We start from the raw sequence: 14,837 nt of genomic DNA on the forward strand, positions 1-14,837 counted from the left end.
GATACATGTGTAAGTATACATGGTATCATTTCTCTGCACTTCCACAATTGTAGAACAATACCACCAATGGACTAGAGCTTGGTGTTGTCTATTTTTTTAGTCTGGGGGCCTCACCTGGGCTCCGACTTTGAACACAGTAGCCCCTTGCTCCATCTCCCGGACCTGCTAATCTGAGAAACGCAAACCACATATACAAAGTCTTGTCCAAGTGATTTGGAAATTGTTTTTTTTTTTCTCTCACAAGAGGACAAATTGATATTGGTGAGGTGGGACTGTGCAAGGGCTTGGATTTGGCCTCCTTCATGCCATGGCATACATTCTCTCACTTGAGTTAGCCCCTACGCCTACAAGTGCACACATTTGAGACCCCCCCCCCAAGTGTGTGTATGTGTGTGTTTGGCAGGGACAGGGGGGAGACAGTACCAAAGCCTGTGGAAGAATAGAATTCTGAAGCCCCTAAAGGGACCATAATTAGGATACCAGGCATTGAAGTGGAAATTAAACATTCCTTCCGGTGTTGTAATGGTTGTTTGCTTAATCAAGCACACCGAGACAATCCACAGCGGGGGACCAAGGAAGTCTTTATTAAACGGGTTGATCAGGCCGGTGGGTCTAGGCGAGGCAAGTACCTGAAACCTTAGACAAAGCTCCAGGGTCCAAGAGCCTGTTTTTATAGGACATTACTGCAAACTCATCATTACTTTGCTTCGTGTTCAAGCAATGTGGGGGCGCATGCTCATGATGGGATCTTATCAGTATGGCTACAGGGAGTTTCCTAAAATCAGCATTTTCCTAGCTTAGCATAGGGAAGTTCATCCTAAGTACAGATGGGGTGGACATCTTTTAAAACTCCCACCCACGAGCAGAATCATCTCTTTAGAGTAATTATAAATTTATGGCCTATGAATTGATAGCATTATAAATCAATTATAAAATCAAGGACACACACTGTAAATTCCCATCGTCACACCAGAAGACCCCTCTGCTATGGCAATGAGGAGCTCAGTCCTATGCAAGGCCGGGTCACATGAGTGCCGGGTCACATGAGTGCCGGTGTCTAAGTTTCCACTTCACCTGGCACTTGCGTCTGCCTCTTCTCCCCAACTCTGGGGCGCTTGTCCACCCGTTGTTGCATCAGAGCTTGAGGTCGCCAAAGCTTCTTCCCCTCCATGACTCACCAATCCCCTCCAGAGATCAGTCCTGCCTTCTCTAGTTGCCACCCTTTGCCGCCACTGGCTTCTGGAGGGCCCCCAGTGGGGTGAGATATTCCTCCTGTTAAACTGGGCCAAGATCTCTCCAGAGGAATCACACAAAGACAAGTTGTGATGCAATAAGCAAAGGGTCTTTATTGGCTAGCTTGGCTAGCTCAAGCTAGGGCCCTTGTCCTGCTCACAGACAGAGTGGCAGCCTTCTTGGAATGAGAGGCCCTGAATCTCAAAAGTGTGGGGCTTTTATATAGCATAACATGATATAACAGAGACTTTCCGTGGACCACCCTTTGGGCCGCAGTCTGAGGGGCTTTCCACTACTTGTACTTAGCTGATTGATTATAAGTTGGAATTACATAAGGCTTGCATAAGAGTTGTGTAAGTCTATGGGGGCAGGGGGCTTCCCTATCTGCATCTGATGGGTAACCCTTAGTTGACGTCACCATGGCTATCTCACTTTGGGGAAATAATGACTCAATTCCAGGTATCTGCTCAATTTCAGGAATTCTGGAACTGAAACATAGGCCTGGCTTTTTCTGACTTCTTTACGAGCATATCTTTATGAGCATATCTTTATGAGTATATGAGACTTTGCTTCCCTATCTCTCACCCCCAGCCCCGGCCAGTGTGGGCAGAGTTCGAGAGACACAGGACAGGCAGGGACAGGAGCCTCTGTCTGCCGGTCAGCGTCTCCTGACCTTGGGCCTGTCTGAGGTATGGCCACTCCTTTCACCGCCGTGGCCATGGTCCTTGTGTGCTCACTCGTGTTCTGGCCCTCACTGTGTCTCCCTGGGGCATGATGGAGGCTGGGCACCCGGCATCAGCACCCACACAAAGCCGCTAGGGGTACGGATTGCACACTTTAGTGGTGGTGCCCGGGCGCACCTGCAGGGTGCTGAGACAAGATTCCTGGGGCCGCCAGCAGCCAGGCTAGGGGCCAGAGGGGATCAAACTCATGGCTTCGTGCTTGCAGGGCACCTGCGTGTTGCTGCCCAGTCATCCCGGAACCTGGTGATAAATGGGTGGAGCTGACCTCAGAGCCTGCCTCTGAGCTGAATGGACTCCCCCAGAAGGAGAGGGAATGTTGGTTGGAGCAAGCCAATATGTTATTTCTTTTTCCGAGTCTCCCAAAGGGTACTCAGGAGGCCCCTCCTGGTGGTTCTGTGACAGTAGGCTGGCAGTTCAGTGTAAGTTCTAAGGATGCAGTACCGATTAGATCTTGCAGTTTCAAGGGTTACCCTGGCCACCCCTTTGAGGCTTGGCGTCTCCTGAGCAGTGCTGGGGGGGAGTGAGGGACCATGTCACACTGGGTGAATCTAACTGTAGTTAGCTGCATTCATGGCCTTTGTCCTCACCCCTGTGCCATCTTTCAGGCTGATTTAATTTTAAACAAACTCTTTTAGTGACAGTATTTTAATGGCTGTCAGAGCTGCATGTCTTCAAGCAGGAGCTGTTAGGTGTGAATGAGACATGGACAGCCGCCCAGCCCTGGCCTCCTGCTGGTCCTTGCCCCCTGGGTAGGTCCCTGAATGATGAAGGAGGAATCAGCCAGTCCATGAAGTGATTTCAGTCCTGCATGTCTGAGGTCTTAGGAGCAGTGAAATGCAAATTTTCCCAGTAACATAACCATGTCTGAATCCTGTCTGAAGCATCTTGAAGGTTCCATGCCAACTATCTGTCTTAGAGCAGCCCGGATGCTGAGGGTTTCACAAGTGGGCCTGCTTTCCTGTGAGTAAGGGTTGGGGGTTGTTCCGAAGGCTATTGCAGGCCTCATCCTGTGAATCCCAGGATTCACTGAACGATGGTGTAAATCAGTGGAAGTCAGTTTTGGGTATCAAAAAAATATATTTCCGCAGCCCTTTTGGTGAGTTGTTATCAAGCTATGAAATGATCAGTTTCACTGCCTCACCAAAGGGTTTATTGTACTTGAGGTAATAAATATGGCTATTATTAATGTTTTTGTAACTTTTAAAAAAAAAGTAGTACTTGCTCACAGTAGAAACTTACGGGAAAAATAGAAACCACAATGAGGAAAATAAACATAATTTGTAAACTTATCATCTACAGAAAACAGCTATTAATTTTTGCTCCTTTTTTTCCCCTACTGCCTTGATATGACACAGAAATTTGTTGAATTTTTAGGTCCTGCTTAGTTCTTGATTGTTGTGCCATGATTTTCTCTCATTGAAAAATACTCTTTGAAAACATGATTTTCGTGGCCTACAATACCCTGGCACATGATGATACTATAATTTATTTAATCACATCTCTATCGGACTGAAAAGTTGCTTCTAATTTTTCTTCCTATTTACCATGCTGTAATGACTATCCTTTGCAGATAAATATTTGCTTGCATACTTGATGGTTTTTTGGGCTCACTCTTTAGAAATAGATTTGTTGAATCGCAGGCATCAACTCTTTCAATGCTCATCTTGATGTCGCTTTCCAGAAAACTCGTAATAATTTCTTTCCAATTGGAGACTATTAAATGATCACCCTCTCTTGGAAACTGTTATTTTCTCATCTTTGACAGGATGTTAAAGATTTCCATTTCACTCTAAACTCACTCATGAGTTCGATTTCTTTTCTCACACCTTCCAGGTATTTTCCTGCTTGTTCTGTAAGTGTCACTGTTTCGGGTCACATTGATGGTTCATGGGAACTATAATAGGCAAAGGGGGAACGAATGAGAAACCCTTTGCTCAAACAGACTTTCCCAGGGGCATCTCTGTGGTGTGGCCAGTCCCCTGAGGGGATGGGGACAGCGTGGTCTGTGGGCACCTGGATGCTCCCTGGTTGTCCCCATCTTCTACCTGTCATCCATTGAAGGCTCCTGCTTTCTTTTTTTTTTTTTTTCTTTTTGGGTTTCGCCTGGCGATGCACAGAGCTTACTCCTGGCTCATGCACTCAGGAATTACTCCTGACGGTGATCAGGGGACCATATGGGATGCTGAAAATCAAACCCAGGTCGGCCACGTGCAAGGCAAATGCCCTACCTGCTGTGCTATGACTCTAGCCCCGAAGACTCCTGCTTTCTTCCAGCCATGCCAGTCCTTCTCCCATTTGAGGCCTCATTGGGAAATGAAGCCCCTTCTACTGGTACTTCTCATTTCTCATGCCCCTAAAGGACTCCGTGACAGCGTCTGGAGTTCCGTGGGGCTCAGCAATTATCGTGGGCTCCAGTAGAGTAGGTCAGCTGTGCAAGAGGACGAACCTTCCCCTCCATCCTTGTTTGTCAACGGACACTTTATTCTGTCACAGAGGGGTCTGGCATTGTCCCCTTGGGGTCACCCAGGACTGTCTTCATTCGATATGTCATAGGAGGTTGAGCAGTGGGCCTACCCCAAAAGACTTGTCCTCATTCCCCCATACCCCCCTCTCCCTACACGCACCCCAGCCAGGTCTGGATCTTATTTCATTAACCATCGGGAATGGGCGTGTTCCACGGAGATGTAGCCTGAGAGGAGGAGACAGGGGTACAGGCCCCAGGGGGTCCTCCCCATGGGAGTCCTACAGAGTCGGAAGAGCTACTGGACATGGGCGGAGTTCCTTGGTGACTCAGGGAGGACCGTGGACCCCAGGGGAGGTGGGCTGTGCTGTGTCCACCTAAACATACAGATCGGAGCCCCGTGCTCCCTGTAACTCCTGTACACAGCCCCACACCCTTACCTGTGGGCATGAACTTGGGAGCTGGCAGAAGTGCCTCGTTGTCCTTGGTGTGTGTCAGTGGTCCTCCCATCAGAAGACCCTGCATGCTCCACCTTGTCTCTCCAAGGTGAGGGAGGGCTGCCTTGCTGGCAGTACATCCTGGGTGTCTGCAGGCATCGTGGCCCACCTGGCCAGGGCATGGGGGGAGGCATAGCCCCAGCACCCAAATGACACCAGGCATAATGTATCTGGCAGTCCCGTGGGCAGGGCATGGACTCTGTGTCCTGCTCATCTGCTCTCAGGGATGAGCTGCCCTCCCCAACCCCCCCCCCCCCCCCGGCTTCGACCCACCTTCCACGGTGCTCCCACTCCTGGGCGCCCCCAGCTCCTGCCATCTAGATCCATCCCAGGCAGGGAGTTTCCAACTCCCCCGCTGGCCACGTGGCTGCCTGTCCTCTCGGCCCATCACATTGACCATAATGATCGATAGATCGTCACAGTGACCAGGTGGGGCCAGACCTCGTGCTGCTGGCTCTGATAGACACTGTGGTGACCTCACCAAGGAGAAGCCGCTCCTCCTTCCTACTTCCCAGGTGGAGAAACAGCCTCACAGGACGGCTCGGTTAGCTGACCAGGGAGGGGGACGAGGGGCCAAGCCCCAGTGGCAGTGGCACATAAGGCTCCCCTGACCCCCAGATGGCAGCTGTATGGACATGTCCACACTATGAGTTAAGCATGCAGGCATTGGAGGGTGCTCTGGCCTATGCCAGGAAGGTCTCCCCCACCCGTCTCTTCTGGAGGGGATGCCAGGTAGCCCTGGGATGCTTGAGTGCAGGTGCCCAGCACCACCATCATGAGCTGCTAGAGCCCTGGCTCCCCCTGTCCCCGCCCTTCTCTGCATCGTCTCCAGCATGGAACCGAGTAGCATGTCACCTGAATCTAATGTCAGCTTATCTCCTTGGGAAGTCTGGAAAGAGCGTGCTGGTCCCAGAGAGCCACCCTCTGCAGAGGCTGCGAGTGTGTGGCGCTCCTCTCCTGAGCACAGAGCACCGAGTGGCTTTGCAGAGATAGCCCAGGGCGTGGAGCCCAACCAACAGCAACCCAACTGCTGCCAAGAGTGAGCTAGCTGGGTGGCCAGTAACACGGCGGGCTGCTCACTCAGTCCCGCCCTCGCATCTCTGTGGGCTGAGTGATGGGGAAGTTGCGTGTGCCCTGGTTGGCTGATACCCGGCTTTGGCTACCAGCTCATCAGCCTGAGTTCAACTGGGCCACTGCAGCATTGGATGGGTGAGGAACAGCTGGGAGAGGGAGGGACAAGCTGGGGATGGCAGTGACTGCCCCTCACGGAGCTGCACCATCGGAGCTGGACACTGGTGTCCATTCACTGTCTGCAGGGATCCTTAGGGTGACTCTTCCAGAAAGGAAGTGATGGCAACGACCATTCCCTCTTTCTCTCTGGAAGATCTGAACTTAGAGGGTTAGACCCTGTTGCCACCCGTGTTTGGTTTTATTCCTCAAACGTGGTCCCACAAGCAAAGAGCCGTTGGCTTCATGCACGACCGGAAGGAATGAAAGTCGCTCTAGCCTCTATTGGAAAACAGTACGGAGACGTCTCTGAAAGTAAAAATAGAGCTGCAGTTGACCCAAGCAGTTCTCCTAGGTATCTATCAATAGCGCATAAAGGCGTGGTTTCAAAAACATATCCGCACACTTAACGTTCGTGGCAGCGCTGTTTACATTAGCCACGGTCTAGAAAACAGCCCCAACACCGCAGATGACGGGATAAAGAACTGGGGTTTAAACACACAGTACTCCTCAGCGATAAGAGGTGAGGAAATCCTGCCTTTTGCTACCATGGGGATGAAACTGGGGATTCATGCGGAGTAAAATAAGTCAGAAGAAAGACAAATACCAGATGATCTCACTCTTGGGAGGTTTATAAAGCAACAACCAGGACAATGTCCAGTGAGAAGAGACGCTTCGAGTCTGACCACAGAATGGAGGTTGCTGACAGGGCTGCGTGGAGTGTGGTGAAATCTACTGGGACATTGGTGGTGGGTGTGGTGAGGAAACATTATGCCTTTGAGACACATAAACATTTACCGTCTTGTAAAATGTTACCTCAGTAAAAATAAATACGCCAAACGAGCACATAAACGATTCACGCCCCAACTCCCTCTCCTCCCCCCAACCTTTACATTCATCAAGTCAACAAAATGCAGTTTGACATTACAACGGGCACAGAGATGGCCGGTGACGCCATGACTCCAGCCACCCATGGCTTGGTTTGGCGTTCCTGGTTCTGGGTATTGAATCTAAGCCTCGTGCCTGAAAGGTCTGTGCTTCACCATGGATTCATTGACTTGATTCTTGAGGTCCCCATGGACACAGTGGGGGTAGAGGGGGGTCCAGTGAGGAAGCATCACAGCGAAGGAGGGTGGTCTTCTTGTTTCCTTCTGTTTCCTTCCATTTGTTCAGTTAGAAGAGTATATGGCATTTATGGGCTAATGACCGGCAGCTCCACCCATGAAAACCAGGGTGGTGTGTACCCCACTCCCTCCCCATCACCCGAACTGCTGTGGGCTGCTCAAGTCCTTCCCAGACACGCTGGGGGTCTAGGTACGGGGTGCCGATTCTGAGTGGAACCCAGCACTCCGTTTCACTGTAGAGGCTTCAGTGAAAAAGAGTTTTCTTGATCAGCGGCTTAAACTGTGGGTCCAACCTCACGTCACATAATAATTGGGGGCAGAGGGGTTGTCTCAAATTCTGGCAGTAAGAAGGATTCTGAAGGCACAACAACCAAAGCTTTAATGCAGATTCAACTGCATAGTCAATTCAGAGAGTTTTGTTCCAGCCCCAGGTGAAAAAGGGGTCGCATGTGGTAAAACGTTTAAGGAACCCTGTCCCGAATAATCAAGTGAGGATGGAATCCCAGGAACTAGAGACCCAGCTTAAAGGGCCGGGGTAGGCCGGAACAGCAGGTTTGATCCCCAGGCATCTGGTGGGTCCCAGGTCTACAGTTCCGCTGTATGGAAGTTTCATTTGAGGAAGTTCTAATGTGTGGCTGTTTGACTGTGAGTTAGTTCCACTGTGTAGCATTTCCACTGTTTGGCAGTTCCACTTGAGGAAATTCTGCTGTGTGTAGTTCCACGGTGTCGCACCTCCAGGGTGGGACAGTTCCACCAAGAGGCAGATCTGCTATGTGGTAGTTCCACTGTGTGGCAGTTCCACTGTGAGGTAGTTGCATTGTGAGGCAATTCCACTGTGAGGCAGTTCCACCGAGAGGCAGTTCTGCTATGTGGTTCCACTGTATGGTAGTTCTACTTGAGGAAGTTCTACTGTGTGACAGTTCGACTGTGAGGCAGTTTCACTGTGTGGCAGTTCCACTGTGAGGCAGTTCCACTTGAGGACATTTCACTGTGTGGCAGTTCCACTGTGAGGCAGTTCCACTTGAGGACATTTCACTGTGTGGCAGTTCCACTGTGAGGCAGTTCCACTTGAGGACATTTCACTGTGTGGCAGTTCCACTTGAGGACATTTCACTGTGTGGCAGTTCCACTGTGAGGCAGTTCCACTTGAGGACATTTCACTGTGTGGCAGTTCCACTGTGAGGCAGTTCAACTGTATAAATATTCCACTTGAGGAAGTTCTACTGTGTGACAGTTTAACTGTGAGGCCGTTTCACTGTGTGGCATTTCCACTGTGAGGCAGTTCCACTTGAGGCAGTTCTACTGTGTGGCATCCCACTGTATGGCAGTTCCTCTGTGTGGCAGTTCTGCTGTGTGGTCGCTGCTTACCAGGATTCCGGGCTGAACACCAAGAGCTGTCTTGGGTCAACCCCCAAGGGAGATTCCAGAGCAAAGATCGCTGCGGACCTCTTCCCCAAGAAGGGCGTGTCTGCTTCTGCGCTTCAGACCTGCAAGGCTGACCAGGAGAGGAATCCAGAAAGGACATGCAGTGCTCAGGAGCAAAAGTCTGGGGCGTGTGTTAAGGATCTGAGAAGTGATGCTTCAAAGAGCAGCAGTTGGGGCTCCTGGGCTCTTGCTTCTGCCGTGGCCATGCCCGCTTCAGGCCTCCTTCATCATTACCGAGATGGCACCGTGGAGGTGCTCCTGTGGCCTGTCCAAGGTCACCTGGCTAATAACTCCCTGAGAGGCAGATCCCATCTCAGGCCTTCGTGGGCAGGAGACATCTCACCCCAGCATCTGGTCCCTCCCGCCGACTCAGGAGCAGCAAGACTAGAAATTAGGTGACAACCACTGTCGTGGCACAAAACAGGCCTAGAAACATCTCAGGAACTGCTGTCCCAGGTCACTCCAGCTCAGCAGCCCGGCTGGGGTCCCAGTCACCAGTGCTGGAACTGCACCATGGGACAGACACATGTTGTCCCCCTCTCCCCTGCCAACTCCCTGTGGCTTCTTGGCTCACGGTTTGTCCCGAGGAAGCCTGCCTGCACCATCATGGGGTGTGGGGGACACACAGGGATGGGACGCCGCAGACAGCTCAAGCGTGCCGGGGGCGGGGGACTGGTGGTTGGTGCCAGGTTACAGTCGAGGGGACATCAGGGAGGCTGGTGCTCGGTACTAGTGGCCGAGTTGATGCCGATTGCTCTTTCCATGGCCTTGCTGCTTCCTGGGTCACCGACGCTAATGGCCTCTCCCAGCCCACAGCTTTCCTTTTATTACTTATTTATTTTTTAAAATTTTTATTAGTGAAACACCATGAGGTACAGTTGTAGACTTACAAGCTTTTGTGCTTGAGTTTCAGTTATACAATGATCGAGTACCCATCCCTCCACCAGTGCCCATTCTCCACCACCAATGATCCCAGTAGCCCTCCCACCTCCCATCCCCCTCATCCCATCCTGCCTCTGTGGCAGGGCATTCCCTTTTGTTCTCTCTCTCCTTTTGGGTGCCGTGGTTTGCGAACGAGGCATTGAGTGGCAATCATGTTCGGTCTAGAGTCTCTTTCAGCACGCATCTCCCATCCTGGGAGGATCCTCCCAACACCCTTCATTTGGTGCTCCCTTCTCTATCTGAGCTCCCTTTTCCCCTAGCATTGCAGCTGGCCTCCACGCCATGGAGTGAACCTCCTGGTACCTATCTCAGCTATTCTTGGGTGTTGGTTTCCTATTTTGTTACTCTATATTCCCCAGATAAAATGCAATCTTTCTGTATCTGTCCCACTCTTTCTGACTCATTTCACTTAGCATGATACTTTCCATGTAGTACCACTTGTATGTAAATTTCATGACTTCCTCTTTTCTAACAGCAGCCCGCAGCTTTCCATGCCCATGTTCACCCCGCACACAAGGGGGAGGGCTGATGTGCCCCCCACTAGCTGGAGTCCCACGAGAGTCTCAGAGTGTAGCGAGACGAATGTGTCGCCGATGGCTTATGTGAAGTGGGGAGACAAGAGGAGAGTCTGCTTTCCTGTCTGGTGCCCTCAGTGAACTCGGGACAAGGCTGGGTGACAGAGAAGGGACAGAGAAAGTCAGCCACAGCACGGACTCTTCCTGGCTCCCACCAGCACTTGTCAGCCTCTGCCTGAGCCCCCACTTGATCTGTTTGGCGTGGGAATGAACCCCCGCCGCCTGACTTCTAGGGGCGCCGTGGTGCTCGGGCTGGAGTGAGGAAGTGGACAGTCGGCCCTAACCTCTGTCCAGGCTCTTTCCAGGCCCATCACCTGCCTACACAGGAGAGTTGCAGGAGAAGAATAGTGCAGTGAAATGGTTCTATTGGGGCTGGGGGATAGTGCAGTGGTTAGGGAACATGCCCGCACCCATTCCTGTCGACACGTGGTTCCCCTTGGCATCACCTGGAGACCCCCAGTGCCCTCAGGATTCGTGGCACTGTAGGGCTTGAGCAACGTCGCATCCTCAGGCTCTGGCACTGAACTGACGGCTGATTCACTGATGGCGAGAAGCCCAGTGAGGCCCCTGCACCTCCTGAGCACACTTGGAAGATACCACCCCCGCAAAATAAATAAAAAGTGTTTTATTTAGTGATTTATGAGGAAGGAAAGAGAGGAATGCACGCAGGAGAGAACAGGAGCTTCTCCAGAGGTGAGAAAGCCCAGGATACCGGATAGCAGGAAAGAAGAAATTGACACATCCCGGTTGAGATGGGGCAACCCACAGAATGGGGGTGTGCCCAGCTGGCCTGTGAGGATTTGGTGGATAGGTGTTTCTCCCAACCGTCCCCCAGGTTGGGGTTCCTATGGAGTCCTCTGCTAGGGCTGTGTCAAGGGAAAGAGTGTGGAACTTTGTGGGGGTCCACCTTCATATAATTCTCACTGCCTTTGGTTCCCGCGGGAGTGTCGCTCTGGAGGGGTCCAGGCTTCTCTGGGCTGGCATTGGTGTCAGATAGACTCTTATCAGCCTTAGTTCTTTGGGCAGCAAAATGGGTGCAGCCACCATGTGTCTTGGCTGCTTGAGGGCTAGGGACCGTGTTTCTTCCTAACTCCCATTTGGTCTCATGTCTCCTTGTGACATCAGTGCCAGCCGCCTCCTCTCGGAGTCTGCCTGCCTGTTCAGATGGCGCAGGAGGGGGAGCCATTGTCACTCCCCGCCTCACCCAACATCTCCGCCACTATCCTTTCACACCCAGGATTCCTCCAGAATGTTTCTAGGTTCTTTGTTTGGGTTTGGTTTGGGTTGGGTTTCCAGGGCCACGTACTGCAAGCAGGGCTCAGTGCTTCCTCCTGGCGAGGCACTCGGGGATCACTCCCGAGGTGATATATAGGGTAGCACTGTAGCACTGTCCTCCCGTTGTTCATCGATTTGCTCGAGCGGGCCCAGTAATGTCTCCGTTGTGAGACTTGTTGTTACTGTGTTTGGCATATCGAATACGTCATGGGTAGCTTGCCAGGCTTTGCCGTGTGGGCGAGATACTCTCGGTAGCTTGCCGGGCTCTTCGAGAAGGGTGGAGGAATCGAACTCAGGTTGGCCAAGTTGGCTGCATGCAAGGCAAACACCCTACCGCTGTACTATTGCTCCAGCTCTATATATAGGGTAATATATATATATATATATATATATATATATATATATATATATAGTGCCTAGAATTGTACCTGGGCTCACATGCAAGGCAAGTGCCCAACCTTCAGTACTCTCGCTCTGGCCCCATGTAGGTCTAACCTCCAACCTCCTGGCTGTGTGTTCTCAGGAGGACAGGTGCAAACCTGCCCCCCATTGGAAGGAGAGGCACCCCCTGCAGGTCTGTGTGCCCACTCTGGACTGTTGAGGGCACCAAGGGAAGATTGTGACTGTGCTGCTCCAGGGCCCTGAGTGCTCCCTTGTGGGGGTATCACAGGCAGCAGTGAAGGTGGTAGCAGTGGGCGCGGCGGAGGTGTTGGACGTGGGGGTCTCCTGAGTGCGCACCCCCCACCCCACCTCCACGGCATACTCAGAGCCTGTGCTGGCGATAAGACTCCAGGCCTTGAGCTTTTTTTAGCAATTGCTGGGTGGCTGGAAATAGAAAATGAGTTTCTGTAGCAAAAGCAGCGCACGCTCTTCCAACGGCATCTGCAGCAGAGGATCCCAGAGGGGTTGCTGTCAGCCCCAAGAACATTTGCACGGAGCGAGAGAGAGAACAGAGGTCAAGGCTCGGGCCTTGTGTGTGACCCGCCCTGGTTTGTTCCTTAGCAATATGTAGTCCCCTGAGCACCACCAGTAGTTACACCCTGTGCACCACTGGGTGTGACCCAAGCCACCTCCCCCCTGCAAAAAAAAAAAAAATGGAGGGTCACTGGGATTTGATTAGAAATGGGCATTCTGAGTTCCCACCTTAGTCCTGCTAGGTCTTTGAGCTCTTGGAGGTTAGGGTTTAGCAGTCTGTGTTTTAACCTCACCAGACCTGTTGCAGAATCAGAGAGTCACACATGTGGGACTCTAAGACACCACACAAATGTGACTCTGAGTCGGAATCTGTGCATGGGGTCTGGAGACCCTGATTTGGAACTAGGTCTCACTTCATCTTTGTCCTCATGCTGAAGGTGAGGGCCGGGGTATGGCAATGAACTGTTCTTCAATCAGATAACTTTAGAGACATGGGTGAGAGGGAAAGGATCGATCCGTATGTTTTTCTGAAATCAGAATGTTAAAAATGCTTACATATACTAGAGAGTGGTACAGTCCTCCCGTTGTTCATCATTGTGCTCGAGCGGGCACCAGTAATGTTTCAGAACAAATTGTGAGATTTGTTGTTACTGTTTTTGAATACGTCATGAGGAGCTTGCCAGGCTTTGCTGTGTGGGCGGGATACGCTCAGTAGCTTGCCGGGCTCTTCGAGAGGGGCGGAAGAATCGAACCTGGGTTGGCTGCTTGCAAGGCAAACACCCTACCCACTGTGCTATCGCTCCAGCCCATACTAGAGGGTATCTGAGTAAATTCTGTTGTTTCCTCAACCCCTGTTGCCAAAGATGTAATATACTTCCATTTAAAGTACATTTTATGAGGAAGAAATATTTTTTGTCTCTACTAACATACTTTCACCTACCTTGGATTTCTTTCGTAGAGATCAAGTATAGCCCTGTTGCTCCAACACATCTCATTTGGTCACAGCTTTTTTCCTTAAAGAGTTTAGCGGTGGGTGGAGGAGGAGATGGCCCACACGCTTTATTATTTTTTTTTCTTTTTGGGTCACACCCGGTGATGCACAGGGCTTACTCCTGGCTCTGCACTCAGTAATTACTCCTGGCAGTGCTCAGGGGACCACATGGGATGCTGGGATTTGAACCCAGGTTGGCTGCGTGCAAGGCAAACGCCCTACCCGCTTATGCTATTGCTCCAGCCTCGACAAAAGCTTTACATGCCAGAGGCCCGGGTTCACCCCAACATCACATGACCCCCTGAATATTGCCGAGTGTAGCCCAAAAGAAAGCGTTAATAAAAAAATTTAATTTTATGGCATATTTATTGAGGTATGAAATAATAGTCGACCTCATGTTAAGCATTTTATGATACCCTATAATCTTTAGACATATCCTGGAAGTTGCAAAATAAGAGTTAATCATCCTGGAATAGCCATTAAAGGATATGAAATGAATGGAAATAAATTAACAGCTAATGGCAATTAGAGGAATAAAAAATTGGGGGCTGTGAAAGCCTTTTCTATAATTTTTCAGAATTTCCAGTTATCCAGCAGATCTTGATCTCACGGTGCTGTGAAACGAGTTTTATTAGATCTTAGCAATCCAGGTGTTAGCAGCGCTAGAATGTGTGTGTGGACTTAACTCATCCACACAAGCAATCATTTCAGTCTACTTCTTGCTGAAAGCTTTTAGTTTCCCAAGAAAATAGCCGGAACTGTAGGGCTGATGGTCAGGAAATCTGACTTTTTTCATTGAGGCTTGACTGAAATCTCTAACACTAAACAGTTCTTTCTGGGTTTTCTGGCCTATGGTTTGGTTTTTGTTTTATTGCTGTTCATTTTGTTGTTGATAATCATTTGTTTGGTGGCCACACCCTGTGATGCCCAGATTTGACTCCTGGTTCTGTGTTCAGGACTCTCTTGGTGGAGCTCAGGCGCCATATGGGGAGCTGGGGATCAAACCCAGGTTGGTCATGTGCAAGGCAAGCACCCTACCCACTAGACTACTGGTCCTTTTTGCTGTTAATCTGTAAAACGATAGGTGTTTTACCATCACTTAAAGGAAAATAATTTTTATTCCATTTCATGGCAGAAATCAGAATACAGATAAGACATATGCTAAAATTTTTAGTTAGATTCTGCTAGTCTGAACAAATTTTGTGTGACTTTTTTTTTCTTTCCGGGTCACACCCAGCGATGCACAGGGGTTACTCCTGGCTCTGCACTCAGGAATCACTCCTGGTGGTGCTCCAGGGACCATATGGCGTGCTGGAAATCGAATCTGGGTTAGCCATGTGCAAGGCAAACACCCTACCTGCTCTGCTATGGTGCGAGCCCTTTGTATGGGTTTTAATAGTCTTTCCTGTAGTCTTTTGGGAATCTGTTT

General features: G+C 50.6%; 1 protein-coding gene across 3 annotated transcripts in view; it reads left to right on the forward strand.

Annotated features, from left to right (window-relative positions):
• NEDD4L (NEDD4 like E3 ubiquitin protein ligase) overlaps nt 1-14,837 on the forward strand; it is a 267,112-nt gene that overhangs the window by 133,102 nt on the left and 119,173 nt on the right. The window lies entirely within an intron of this gene.

This window comes from Sorex fumeus, unplaced genomic scaffold (assembly GCF_029834395.1).
Source record: "Sorex fumeus unplaced genomic scaffold, SorFum_2.1 ptg000128l, whole genome shotgun sequence".
Lineage (NCBI taxonomy): Eukaryota > Metazoa > Chordata > Mammalia > Eulipotyphla > Soricidae > Sorex > Sorex fumeus.